Source organism: Diabrotica virgifera, chromosome 7 (genome assembly GCF_917563875.1).
Source record: "Diabrotica virgifera virgifera chromosome 7, PGI_DIABVI_V3a".
NCBI lineage: Eukaryota > Metazoa > Arthropoda > Insecta > Coleoptera > Chrysomelidae > Diabrotica > Diabrotica virgifera.
Genome location: NC_065449.1, coordinates 222,261,971 through 222,275,432, shown reverse-complemented (window position 1 = coordinate 222,275,432; position 13,462 = coordinate 222,261,971). Strand labels below are relative to the sequence as shown.

The 13,462-nt window shown below is 32.2% G+C and overlaps 1 protein-coding gene across 1 annotated transcript in view; it reads left to right on the top strand.

Annotated features, from left to right (window-relative positions):
- LOC114324261 (MOXD1 homolog 2) overlaps positions 1 to 13,462 on the top strand; it is a 623,307-nt gene that overhangs the window by 2,005 nt on the left and 607,840 nt on the right. The gene's annotated exons all lie outside the window — the stretch shown is intronic.

The window sequence follows — 13,462 nt, the reverse complement described above, 5'->3', positions numbered from 1 at the left end:
TACGGTTTTATTTTTGGTTAAAGGTCCTTACGTCTTTGTTTTTGTATGTTCACGTGAAAAATTAATATTTTCTCCACGTTCTACTTGCAGCAACTGTTTTGTATTCATACATTGTTTCTACAGAATAATTTTCATTCCTTACTTTTCAATTTTATTGTGGTTCAAAAGTTTCTGTTATTATTGATTCCTTAAGTTTTTGTTGATTATTAATTTGCTCATTATGTTATATTCCGATATAATATTGAATATTCTACTGACTATTTTTGATTTATCCTACCTATACCAAAAATTTTAATATTTTTAACTAAGTATTCATAATCTAGTTTCGTGGTTTATATGTACAGTGGAACCTCGATAACCCGGATTAATCGGGACCGCGGCCGATCCGGGTTATCGAAAATCCGGGTTAGCCGGAGAATATAGTAAAAATTAATAAATAACCTCCATTATAATTACAAAACATGAAACACATATGCACAGTACACATCTAAATTACGTATAGTTGTATAGAGTGTAGAGTTTTGTTCATTTCTTGGTAAAAAACTCAGTCATACTGTAGAGATGTACCGACACCATAATATGGTAGGTCTGGATCCCGCGTACGAAAAAAAAGTTGATAAATAGCAAGCTGAAAATTTGTTATTAGCTTAAGGGTGTCTAGTCGGACAAACATTAATATATGGGAACACTGGAACAGGGGAAGTTTTAACTGTGGAACAGGCTAAAAATTTGGAACGGTCAGACCACGAAAACGGCACATGTATTTTGTCCGACAGAACAGACTTAAACTCTCCGAACAGAGATTAAACTCTCATGCAAAAATCAGACTGCTATTTATCACCAAATTGGCGTTTTAATGAGTGGAACATGTAGAATATGTCAAATGACAGGAATTATGACAGGTGATAAATAGCAGTCTGATTTTTGCATGAGAGTTTAATCTCTGTTCGGAGAGTTTATGTCTGTTCTGTCGGACAAAACAAATGTGCCATTTTCGTGTTCTGACCGTTCCAGATTTTTTACCTGTTCCACAATTAAAACTGCCCCTGTTCCAGTGTTCTCATATATCAAAGTTTATCCGACTAGACACCCTTAAGCTATTAACAAATTTTTAGCTTGCTATTAATCAACTTTTTTTCATACGCGGGATCCAGACCTATGGTATCATAATATCATATTATGATGCTGCAATAAATTTATTTTAAAGATTCGCCTTTATCAATCCTACCTAATGTTTCTAGTTTCTTTTCCATTGTCACAACATTTTTACGTTTTGTTAACATTACAGTTTTGTTACCATTACGTAGACAAAAATCAGGCAAACACAATCTGAAGAACGATTACAGAACGGAAGTGATTAAAACAATGTTGTTATTTAAGAACAGACTAAGGCCATTGTTTTAAAAAAGAATTTTTAAATAGTCACGTCTATTTTAAACAATGCTAAGACAGTTTGACATAAATAACGGAAAAGGAATACAGACAGGTGCCTGTTCTTTCCGATAAGCTGAGACGGTCGCTCTGCCTGCCGCCGTGTGCATGAATCATTTTTACTGTTGTACATACTTATATGTGTTCAAATTACACAAATACACATTATCTCTCAAATATTATTTGACCTACATACATTTTTATTTGATAAAATTGTTAAATTGTTTATTTGTTAAATTTTTGTCTGATGAAAATCGGTCCGGGTTAGCCGGACTTCCGGGTTATCGGGGGCCGACTTATCGGGGTTCCACTGTACTATGTTTTGCTGTAAATACTGCAAATTCGCCGATGCTATGCTTGAGGATATAAATTGCATTTTTTAATGCTTTTATTTCACTGTGTGTGATGAAATTAAAGACAGGCAAATTCCTTTTCCAAGGTTGGTGGTTGGTCAATCTATGTATTTTTATCAACTACTATTTTACAGATTTTATGTATCCACGTTCCACGTCAGTTCTTTGTCAATAAAGTTATTTACATTAATACGTAAATATACGTACTTTATATCACGTTATTTTTCTACAACGTATTCCACGTTTCCCTTTTAATTTTCCTTGCAATACGAATTAACTTATTTATGATTTCTCATTGTATGTCTAAAGACATTCTACTTTCCCAGATGTTGTCGAAAAGAGTACCTAACCACATTTTCAAAATTTTTCGATGTATGTACCTGTATCTCGGATGCTTTAACTTTAATCACAAAATTATGTTTCATTTTAAAAATGATCCTTAACATTTAACGGCATAATATTTTAACTTCAATATAAACCAGGTCCACAAATTGTTCTGCCAGGAAATGCGCCCTCTTACTCAACCCTTCTTCTGGCTCTATTGTCTACGGCATTAGGTGTTATTTGAATTATTACATTGTCATTTCATTCGATACATTCAACCATATTCTCCGTATCGTATATGCCTTTGAAGCTTAGAGGCTTTCAATCTGTAGATATCTAAACCTGCCCATGGGCTTCGAATTGTCTAAAATTATCTGTTACTTATCTATATTTTTAATAATCCAGATTTATTCCTATTTTTATGTGAATAGTACCTACATATTTACAATGTTCTAAGTATTTATGACATTCTGAAAAGTCGGTGCCTACTAAGAAACTCTTTTCAGACAAACATTTTTGCTTGTGCCTATAAAACAGTTGCGCCTTTTGTTATAGAGTACTTAAGTATGTACTTAATTATGTAAAGGGTAAATTCTGAAACTAAACATTTTGCATTTTAGTGAGTAGTTAGTGAAATTATTATTTAGTTGTATTATAAATATATACACATTTGTAACTTTTCTATTAATTTTCAAACGTTTCAAACTAATTAAAGATAAAGTTCTTGTTTATTTATTATCAAGAAGAACCTCTCAATTTTTATTGAGCAAAACCAATCAACACAAACATAATTTTAACCCTTAAATGCCCGTGATATGAAAATAACCATAAATGCCCATGTGGGGTCTCCTAGGGACCCCACTAAAATTTTCAATTTAGTAACGTCATTTACGAGGTCATTTAGCACTGACTAAAAGGAAAACACGGTTAAAAATAATTTTAAGCATATTTGAATAATTTTTATTTATTTTTCATACAAAATTAACGGCTTTTCTAGAAACAAATTATTTTCAATTCGAACAAAATTAAAATTAAATAATAATATAAGCATATAACTTTTAGTTGCAATTTTTACATACAATAGTTTTTTCTTCTTTTCTGTGCACCTGGCATATAAATTTTTTGCAAAAAGAGCAAACGGTATTCACTTTTCTGTCACAGTTTCGCGGACACTGGTAACAACGAGCACGTTTCTTAGCTGAATGGACGGATTGAGTTGCAACTTCGGTAGTTGGGTTTACCATTGGTATGCCACAATCTTTTAGAGCAGATTTTACATAGGCTTTATGTTTTATATATTTCGCTCTTTTTTCCATGTTGTTTCGAGCAAGCTCAGCCCCTAATTGTAACAGGAAAATACGTCTTCGTGAAAAATTATTTTTCTTCCAATCAGGATTTTTTTCAATGTATAAAATATAGGCATTTAGTGCACATATGTCTATAATATTCATAAAGAGCCTGAATGGTCAACGAGCAGTTCTTCTTTTACAGGAATATTCCCTAATCAGTTTGTCGGCATTATCAACACCACCCTTGGTATTATTATAGTCTAAAATCATCAAGGGTTTGTTTTGAGAGTCTTGACAAATTATATCACTATCGTGTTGACTTGAAAGAAGATGTACCATCCTGTGTATTTTAGGTATGTACGAAACCTAATTCTTTAGTAAAAGCAAATATTGACGACTCCGCAGGTCTTTTTGTCAAACTTAGTTGTGGTGGTGTATCAGGTTTATTACCAAACAAAATAGAATATTCCAATAAAATGAGCATGTTAGAAATGGTTCTGCTATGTTATAGTGTTTACTCAATCTAAATCTCAATCGTTTCGATTCCCAATCTGGAAATAATTTTCAAAAAAATTGTAGGTAAATTAAAAAATAGAGTTAATCTGTAACGCAATTCGATAGTTGATTTACTTGGCCTCGATCTTGTAGCGAAAGGTAAAGTTTAGGAAAAAATGTCGAGAAATGAGTAGGTATCATAATATCACCAATAGAATTATGTTTCTCGATTGCTAGTAACTTCCCAACTTCAACTAACTAATTCCAACTCGTAGCTAGAGATATATTGTAAGTAGGTAGATTCCTATTGTACCCTAACAAAAGTCGGACCTGATAAGGCTACATAATATAAAATATAATATAATAATAATATCACATTTCATATACCGAAATTTAGAATATAAAACTAATTGTAGAAACCAATTATTTTTATTTTTAACTTTTTTATGAGTTTTTTCCGAATATCATATTCATTAATGAATCTTTCATGATGATATTCAATTAAGTAAATTAAATTAAAGACTAATTTTGATTCGATCAAAATTATTGTACACATACTTACTTATTTACTTATTATTTATTATACCTACTTATTTGTAATCTTTGTAAAGTCTGTGTAAGAGCGGTAGAAGAAAAGATTCGTCAAGTGGTAGGAAACACAGATACGTTAGTTTAAAACTTTATTTAAAACTGGTAATAATTCAAAACTTACTGACTAATATAGAAGCACTTGTAAAAGTAAAATTGTAGTAGTAGTCACTTCCATACAAGTTCGGAAAAAAATTATACCATAACTACTAAAGTAGCTGATCCACTTATTATAAGGATCTAATAAGTGGATCACTTATATCGAAAGTTGAAGTAATATAACAAGCTGTTAATGAATTAAGTACTATAGGTTACGTACTAAACAATGAATTGTAAATATTAAAAAATTATAAATATTTTGATAGTCCCTCTGTTGCATAAAAAATATCTCTTCAGCTCTAATACATGTTTTGTGTGTCATTGTGCCACATTGTGGCCTGATAGTTTTTGTAAGATAATAAAGGTAAAGTTTTATAAAATATAATATTTGGATCTAAATATTCGAATTTTCCTAAAAAACAATAGAAACTCATTTTACCTGTAGATATTATTTCCAATATTTTTATTCGATAAGTATGCTAAAAAGTTATATTTATGTTTTATACTTAATGCGTTTATAAATGTCATAGCATACCACTATCATTATTTTCGAATAAAATACTATCCATATAATAAATTACATAAAGAAGAACATTACTTCTTCGTGTTTTGATAGACAAAAACTTTAACCAAACAATATAAAATTGGTTGTCAGTTATAACAGATTATGCATGCTAACAATATCTACCGATTAGTATATTTAAATTCAAATTATTTTATATTATTTTGTTCAGTATTCTGAAATTAGAAAATAACAACGAAAAGTACAATATCTACAGGGTGTAACAAAAATACAGGTCATAAATTTAATCACATATTCTGGGACCAAAAATAGTTCGATTGAACCTAACTTACCTTAGTACAAATATGCACATAAAAAAAGTTATAGCCCTTTGAAGTTACAAAATGAAAATCGATTTTTTCCAATATATCGAAAAATATTAGAGATCTTTTATTGAAAATAGACATGTGGCATTCTTATGGTAGTAGTATCTTAAGAAAAAATTATAGTGAAATTTGGACACCCCATAAAAATTTTATGGGGGTTTTGTTCCTTTAAACCCCCCCAAACTTTTGTGTACGTTCCAATTTAATTATTATTGTAGTACCATTAGTTAAACAAAATATTTTGAAAACTTTTTTGCCTCTTAGTACTTTTTCGAAAAGTCAGTTTTTATCGAGATATTTTGAATATTTGTCAAATCCACCACATATTTGTATATGGCTAAGTACGATTATGGAGACTTGGTAATAATATGAAAATTTATTTATGATTTACATTTTTAGGTATATTTTGAACCGTATTAAAAAAGAAGTAATATCTCGATAAAAAGTGCCTTCTCGAAAAAATACAAAGAGGCAAAAAAGTATTAAAAACACTGTGTTTAACTAATGGTACCGCAGTAAAAGTTTAATTGGAACATACACAAACATTTGGGGGGTTTAAAGGAACAAAACACCCCATAAAATTTTTATGTAAACATATTAAAAAAGAAGCCGCAACTCGATAAAAACTGCCTTATCGAGAAAATACTAAGAGGCAAAAAGTTTTAGAAATATTAAATTTAACTAATGGTACCACAATAATAATTTAATTGGAACGTACACAAAAGTTTGGGGGGGTTTAAGGGAACAAAACCCCCATCAAATTTTTATGGGGTGCACCAATTTCACTATAATTATTTTTTAAAATGTTCCTGTCATAAGAATGCCACATGTCCATTTTCAATAAAAAATCTCTAATAGTTTTCGATATATTCGAAAAAATCGATTTTCATTTTGTAACTTCAAAGGGCTGTAACTTTTTTTATGTGCATATTTGTACTAAGGTAAATTAGGTTCATTCGAACTATTTTTGGTCTCAGAATATGTGATTTAATTTATGACCTGTATTTTCGTTACACCCTGTAGAATGAATATCTATTAGGTAATTTGGTACTCTACTCATGAATACAAATTAGTATTAATGGAAACTAAAATTATAACATTTTAACCATCCTTAAGAGTTGTTTCTTTCGCCACAGTATCCGGTAGTCAAACCAGATACAGACAATTATTGTTGTACTCCAATCCAGCATGCTATTGAAATTTCCGACATCTTGTCTTTCTTGTATGTATTACCTTTCAATCTCTAACCTACGCGATTTTTATAGATTTTGGTGTGTAAGGGAATTATAATAAGGCCGATATTATGGTGTTATTTACATTGATATCAAATCTTCGATTTTCTGGAAACATGACATAAATTCGGAGCCGAAAAATACGAATTCGCAAAAAATAATTTATATAATAGGGATATACAAGTACTTAAACTTACTTAATATTATATAACAGTAACAGTGTAATTTGTCAACAAATAAGGTAAAACCATAGATTCTCCACGTGGGAAGGTGATGAGGGTATAGTCGGTTCGCTAAACTCAGACACAACTGGCTAGTGATTTTATTAGGTATTTTTTTTTTTGTTTTTTGGCAATTTTGACAAAATTACTAACTACTTAGTAAAATCACTAAAATTGATTAAAATCACAAAATTATTTACTAAAATCACTAACCAGTTGTGTCTGAGTTTAGCGAACCGACTATAGCTGGTGCTACCCCGTTGCGAAGACACGACTGTTTTCTTCGGCAGACCAGGAACAAACGTGATTTAGGAAAATGATTATCTTCCCTTCGAAGCGAGTGCATTCCGGAAATATAAGTGGGGACGACTCTAGAGTGAAATGTGCTTAACCCTTAAGCCATGGGATGGTGAGTTCTTCTAATTTGATGCATACTACCTACAATAAGATAGGATGGTCGATACGACATAGAAAAAATTTCCATTTCTTATTTAATTATTATTTAAGTATATCAAGTTGCAAAACAGTAACAAATGGATCTAATTTAACCATAACACTGGGTGATATAGCTGACTTCAAGTTACAGACAGGTAATTTGAGAAATATATTATTTACCTGCGTATGCGAATTAGTATAATACGCATTACAAGATTTTTTATCTTTTTATGTTGTGATAATTGAAGGCAAATCATAAATCCTCACGAAGATGGTAAAATATAGTTATTAGTATTAAACAAAGGAATTGCTAGCAAAAACAATCCAACCGTATCACCATTCTTTCACATTTCTCATAATTCATTTTGCATATTTTTATGCTGAATCTATCCACGGTACGTGGCATCACGCAAAAATTCATATCTTGGCAGTTACGTCCAGCTTTCGCGTTTTTATTTGAATGAATTTACAATGTTTTTACCCTAGCTACCGACTTACCAACTATTAAAAATTTTAATATTGTATAAAGATGTTAGTTTTTAAGATAATGTAGATAAATAACTTAACGTGAAGTAAAAGTTCCCTGGTGTAATTAGTATAACATTTAATTAAGAAATAAAATTCTAAAAATCCAAATGATTATATTCATTGTTCAGAACGAACGTTTTCGGACTTATCAGTCCATCATCAGTGAACTCAGTGTCCTTGCAAAATAGCCACAATGCCAAACACTGGTTGGATTAAATGTTCAATCTACATTATAAATAACAGCAAATAATGCGACTTAAAATCATGGCACTGGATTGCCTCCAGAAACATGTGAGTACTCCATTTTTACATAGTTTTAAGTCTGCTTTGGACTACGCTAGTCTGCCAAATGTGGTTTTATACCATGAAGTCTTTCTTCGTCCTAGATTGTTGCCTGCTATTTTCTCTTGCAGAATATGTTGTAGCAACGTATATTTGGGACCTCTCATTACATGTCCGAACTACTCCAGCTTTGTCTTCTTGACGCTTTTTATAATCTCAGTAGTCTTGCTGAGACGTTCTAGTATCGGGGAGTTTAGAATCTTCTCCACCCAAAAAACTTCTAAAATTCTTCTATAGCAACACATTTCCAAAGCCTCAAGGCGATTTAGATGACTGTTATTTACAGTCCAATACTCGACACCATAAATTAAAACAGAGAACATGTAGCAGAGAAGTTGACGGATCCGCCATCCCAGTTTTAGGTCTGTCTTACATTATACCTTGGACAACCTTTTAAAAGCGAATCTGGCCTGCATTTTTTGCTTTATTTATTTGTACTAGTTCGTTCTGCCCTCTAGAATTTAGGGCATGAAGGTTAATTTCTACAGTTTTTATGGGGTCCCGGTGAATTTGTAACTATTTTAATCCCCCATCCTAATTACGTGCCAACTGGCAACTCTGGCCCTCAGGTAATTTTTCGATCAACTACCGGTGAATTTGTAACTTTCATTTTCTAAGTAGTTTATAATCAATGGTAGTTCTTAACGATGTTGATAATCTAATACCGGTATTCGGGATATGTTCCTGTATATACTACCACCCTCTTTGAAGGTGGTGTAAAAGGTATTCATCATTTATGTATTGTCTCTTGGAAGAGTTATTAGAGAAAATCCAAATAAATTTTGTTAAAATGGCTGAAATTATTGTAACAGATTTCGTAATGAGTGAACTTGGGTGTAAGTTATTGATGGTAAATAATTTTAAATTTTACTTAAAAAGTGCCAAAAAGTGAAAAACATTTATGGTCTTGTTCTTTATCTGAATACCTGAGGTATAAGATTTAAGCAATGGTTTCGAATTCACCTGTAGAATGTTTCGAATTGGCAGGGTCAGGTAGTAGAAAAGTTACGAATTGGCCGGTTTACATTTTGAATTGAAAATGTTTGTCATTAAAAGTTGCGAGTTGGCGCGTGTCCTTTTTATGTGCTAGGAGTGGCGTAGAGTATTATTCAAAGTTGGAAGAGCGTCTCCACATCGACAGAGGTTAGCAAATAATAGTGGGACGACTATAAAAATGCTATACAATTTTCAATGACAGTATAAACAATGGAAATATATAAAGAATTAAAGAAAAGAAATTTAATAAGGAAAGTCAATTCTGAGTATCATGAAAAGTTAAACAAGAAATTTTATTACCAGAGATGTTTCTTCACTCTTTTATGATCCAAATGTCTTGAGACAGTTGCGTAAAACTGTGCTCTCTATAGAGACCAGGAAAAATGATTTGTCATATTATCCTATATCTATACCATTTTTTTTTTATTAGAAAAGACTTTCAACACACCCTCTTTAGCAACGTACGAACAACAATGGTCAATTTATTCTTCGTAATTATTTAACGCAGTAAAGGTTGCTCACAATAAAATTAATTACCACCACAACAAAAGCACGACCTTCATTACCCACCCACTTTCCATCCTGCAATCCTGCAGAGCTGGGAATTATTAAAACTTACATAACTAATGAAATTGAACAGCTTCGCCGATATCTGGTAATCCGTTTGACCTGAAACTTTCACCTATAGATCTATTTCGAATGGCTTAGGATTATTACATTGAATTTAATGATAGTTCCGATACGTAATAGTAGGTTCTTTAAACGAGAAATGTCTTTTAGATTGATAGAATTGCTTTCTGTAAAGGATCCTAACAATTTTGAAAAAGTAATTATTAGTTCGGGCCTTTAAAAAGTTTGACAGAGAATGATGTGGGTATACCGCAGAAGTAATTTGTTATAACCAACGGGTCTATTAATAGTTTCAGGACTAATAACATCGGGATCTTTTAAAAGAGCACTAATACATTTTTGTGTCCGCATATTTTACTGTTATCTATTTCGTACTACATAAAACTGTTAGTTGATAGGGATAGGCTATTTGATCAAAATTCATCCGAAATGATAATCTGATATAATATAATATCCTCATCTATATTTTCTCCTTTGTAAGGATGTAGTGACGTCATGTAATTTGTTTGACTATCTCTGCCCATTATCTGTCTCCTTTGCGTGTTGTTTTTCTTCGGAGAATGAGTAACCAGTCGTGTCCATTATTTGGTCCAACCATCGTACTGAAGATCTTCTTCTGGATCTTTTGCCTGCTACGTTGCCTTCAATTATCATTCGTTCCATGCCTTAGTGATAAGCAAAACAAGCACAAGACCAAGACCAGGCTAGTCTTGGTCTTGTTCTTGCAAGCTTGGTCTTGGTCTTGGTCTTGCAGCTAAAAGGCAGTCTAGGTCTTGGTCTTGCACTAGCCGGGCTTGTTCTTGGTCTTGGTCTTGCTGCAAGAGTCTTGCTGGTCTTGCTTTTTTTTGGTAGTAATAATTTGAACCAAACAATTTTGAATAAAATGTACATTGAAATAAATAAAGATGTGAAGAATGAAACTATATTTTTTGCTTTAAAATTTTAAAAGAATGTAGAATTTAGTTTCAAACGGATACCAGTTTTAACATTATACATTCACCTAATTATTTTATTAAAAAGTATGTCACAAATTAAAAGTTTATTTTCCTAATACTATCACATAATAACTAAACCTAATGGGGAGTTATAAACGCTTAATTCTGTAATTTGTTATCTTACAGTTCTTTAATTTTATTTAAACTACATTTGCTCTCGTAGCACGAGTTATTCGCACTTTTTATTTTCACATATTTTTGGATTGAATACCCATTATGGCATTTAAAAAGTTGAAAATATTCGGATGTGGGTAGTAAAAACTAGAATTTAAAACACAGTGAAATGATTCACATGCATTTCAAGTGCGGCACATAACTATTTGTAGTACTGGCCCTTTCTGGGGAAAACCTAGATTCTTCCAAATAGTTTTCAACTATGAAATCAGTAAAATTCTTTACGCGTTTGTCATCCGGGATCTTCCCAAATAATTTAACTTCCAACTGTCGTTGATTGTAAAAAATTAATCCAAAAAATAATTTTAAAAATTTCCCAGTATCGGAATGTTTGTCATTATATTCAGAAACTGAACCTAAGCTTTGGATTTTGCGATACCAAGCTTGACACATTACAATCGACAACCAGTTATTTTTTATGTAGGCCACAATGCTTTCACAGCATTGTGAATCCCTTTTCAAAATCTATTATGATATTTTTTGGTACATAATAATTTTAAATTTAACGACCTACATTTTTCCTCGATTATGCGAAAAGAATTGAAATAAGTCTCAGTATTTTTTTTAGACAAAAAAGCGAAAACTACTGCTACATAAAAACCGTTTTTAATGGCATTTTTTTAAATGGATTTTACCCTATCTATAATTACATTTTTTGTCTTACAAGTAATTTCAATTGTCCTTGAACTGTCGCCGTTTGAATACTTGCCTTCTGGACACTTTGAAAGTTGAGAAAATGCAAACCGTTTGACTTAATCAAAACTACTTAAAAATATAACCAAAATATTATGTATTTTAAAACTTCGATATTGTTTAAGGTTTATTACAATGTCAGTATATATATTATTGAACTAAAAAAATAAAGTTAGTTAAAATATAGTTTTTTTTTTTAAATAAAGTTAAATAATAAAAAAACAATTTCGCAAAAAAGTGCAAGAGTCTTGCAGGTTGGTCTTGGTCTTGCGTAGTCTTGCAAGGTTCGGTCTTGGACTTGATCTTGGTCTTGAATAGCTAGTCTTGGTCTTGGTCTTGCAGCAAGACCAAGACCAGTCTCGCTCATCACTACCATGCCTTCTCTTCTTCTAGTTATATGTCCAAAATATCTCAACATATTTTGGTTGATAGTTGTTGTTTGTGAGTCTAGTTTTTATGTTAAGTTCTGTAAGTATTGAATTATTTATGAAATGTGGGGTCTTAGGTATGCGCCATATTCATATTCTACGGTAGACACACATTTCAAATACTATTGTACGCTTCAAATCGGCTTTTTTGATGATCCAAATTTCTGAAGCGCAGGTGGTGATAGGAAATATTAATGCTCGAACAAGGCGTTTTGTGTTTTTTGTAATAGTATTTTTCCATATCTTTCTTAGTCTGGTTGTTACCAATCTGGCTATTGTGATGCGTCGACGGATCTCGTCTTCGCATCCTTCACTGCTAGTTAAATAACGGAGCCTAAGTACCTAATTAAATTGTCTGTGTTGTTGTTTCTGATTCTGTCGATGATTATTACTTTGGTATTCTGTAATTTTTTTTTTCAAACCATGTTCCATAGGTTAGGCGTCCTGACATACATGTCTCTACGTATAAGCCACATTTTATCCCATTTTACATTATCGAAGGTCTAAGGCTACGGCTCCACGGGCTGGAAATTGACGCTAGCAATAGCCGCAAAACGAACTTAAGGTTCCGCAGAACGGAATAGGAATAGCCGAACTGTACCGACTACAGGACTTGTGCGTAGTCGGTTCAGTTCGGCTATTCCTATTCCGTTCCGTGGAACCTTAAGTTCGTTTTGCGGCTACTGCTAGCGTCAATTTCCAGCCCGTGGAGCCGTAGCCTTAAGCCGGCCACTCACGATACTGAGGCGACTAATTGACAACAATTTTGATCGTGTATAACCGTGCATCCAACAAAATTGTTACAACTTTAGCACCGAGAAACTGGTTTCTTCAATGCAGCACTGCAGAATTAATATCATCGACGATTTTGTCGAATGACACCGCAGTATAGTGAATGGCCGACTTTAGAGTAATCAAGTTACTATACTGTTGACTGTAATATCTTCTGTAAAATATTCTGAGTTGTCAGCAAATACTATACTGTTATTTTAAAACCTATATGATGTTGTTTAACCGGTACCCGTTTATTAAAGAGCCCTTTTTGCAATTTCGTTCAAAGCTTCCCTAAATATTTAGTCATCATGCTAGATTATTATATCAACGTCGATTTCTAGAAAATATTGGGAAAATAACAGTAAAAACTAATCCAAAATTTTACTAGACTAGCTCATTATTCTCCTTCTTTTGGAATTATAACCCTGGATTGGTATTTGCTTTTTGGATATGTCATTCCATTCAGATCTCTCTTGTGCCATTTTCCTTCATTGTTCTATATTCATAGTTTTCAGGTCATCTTCCACGTCATCCAACCATCTTGTTC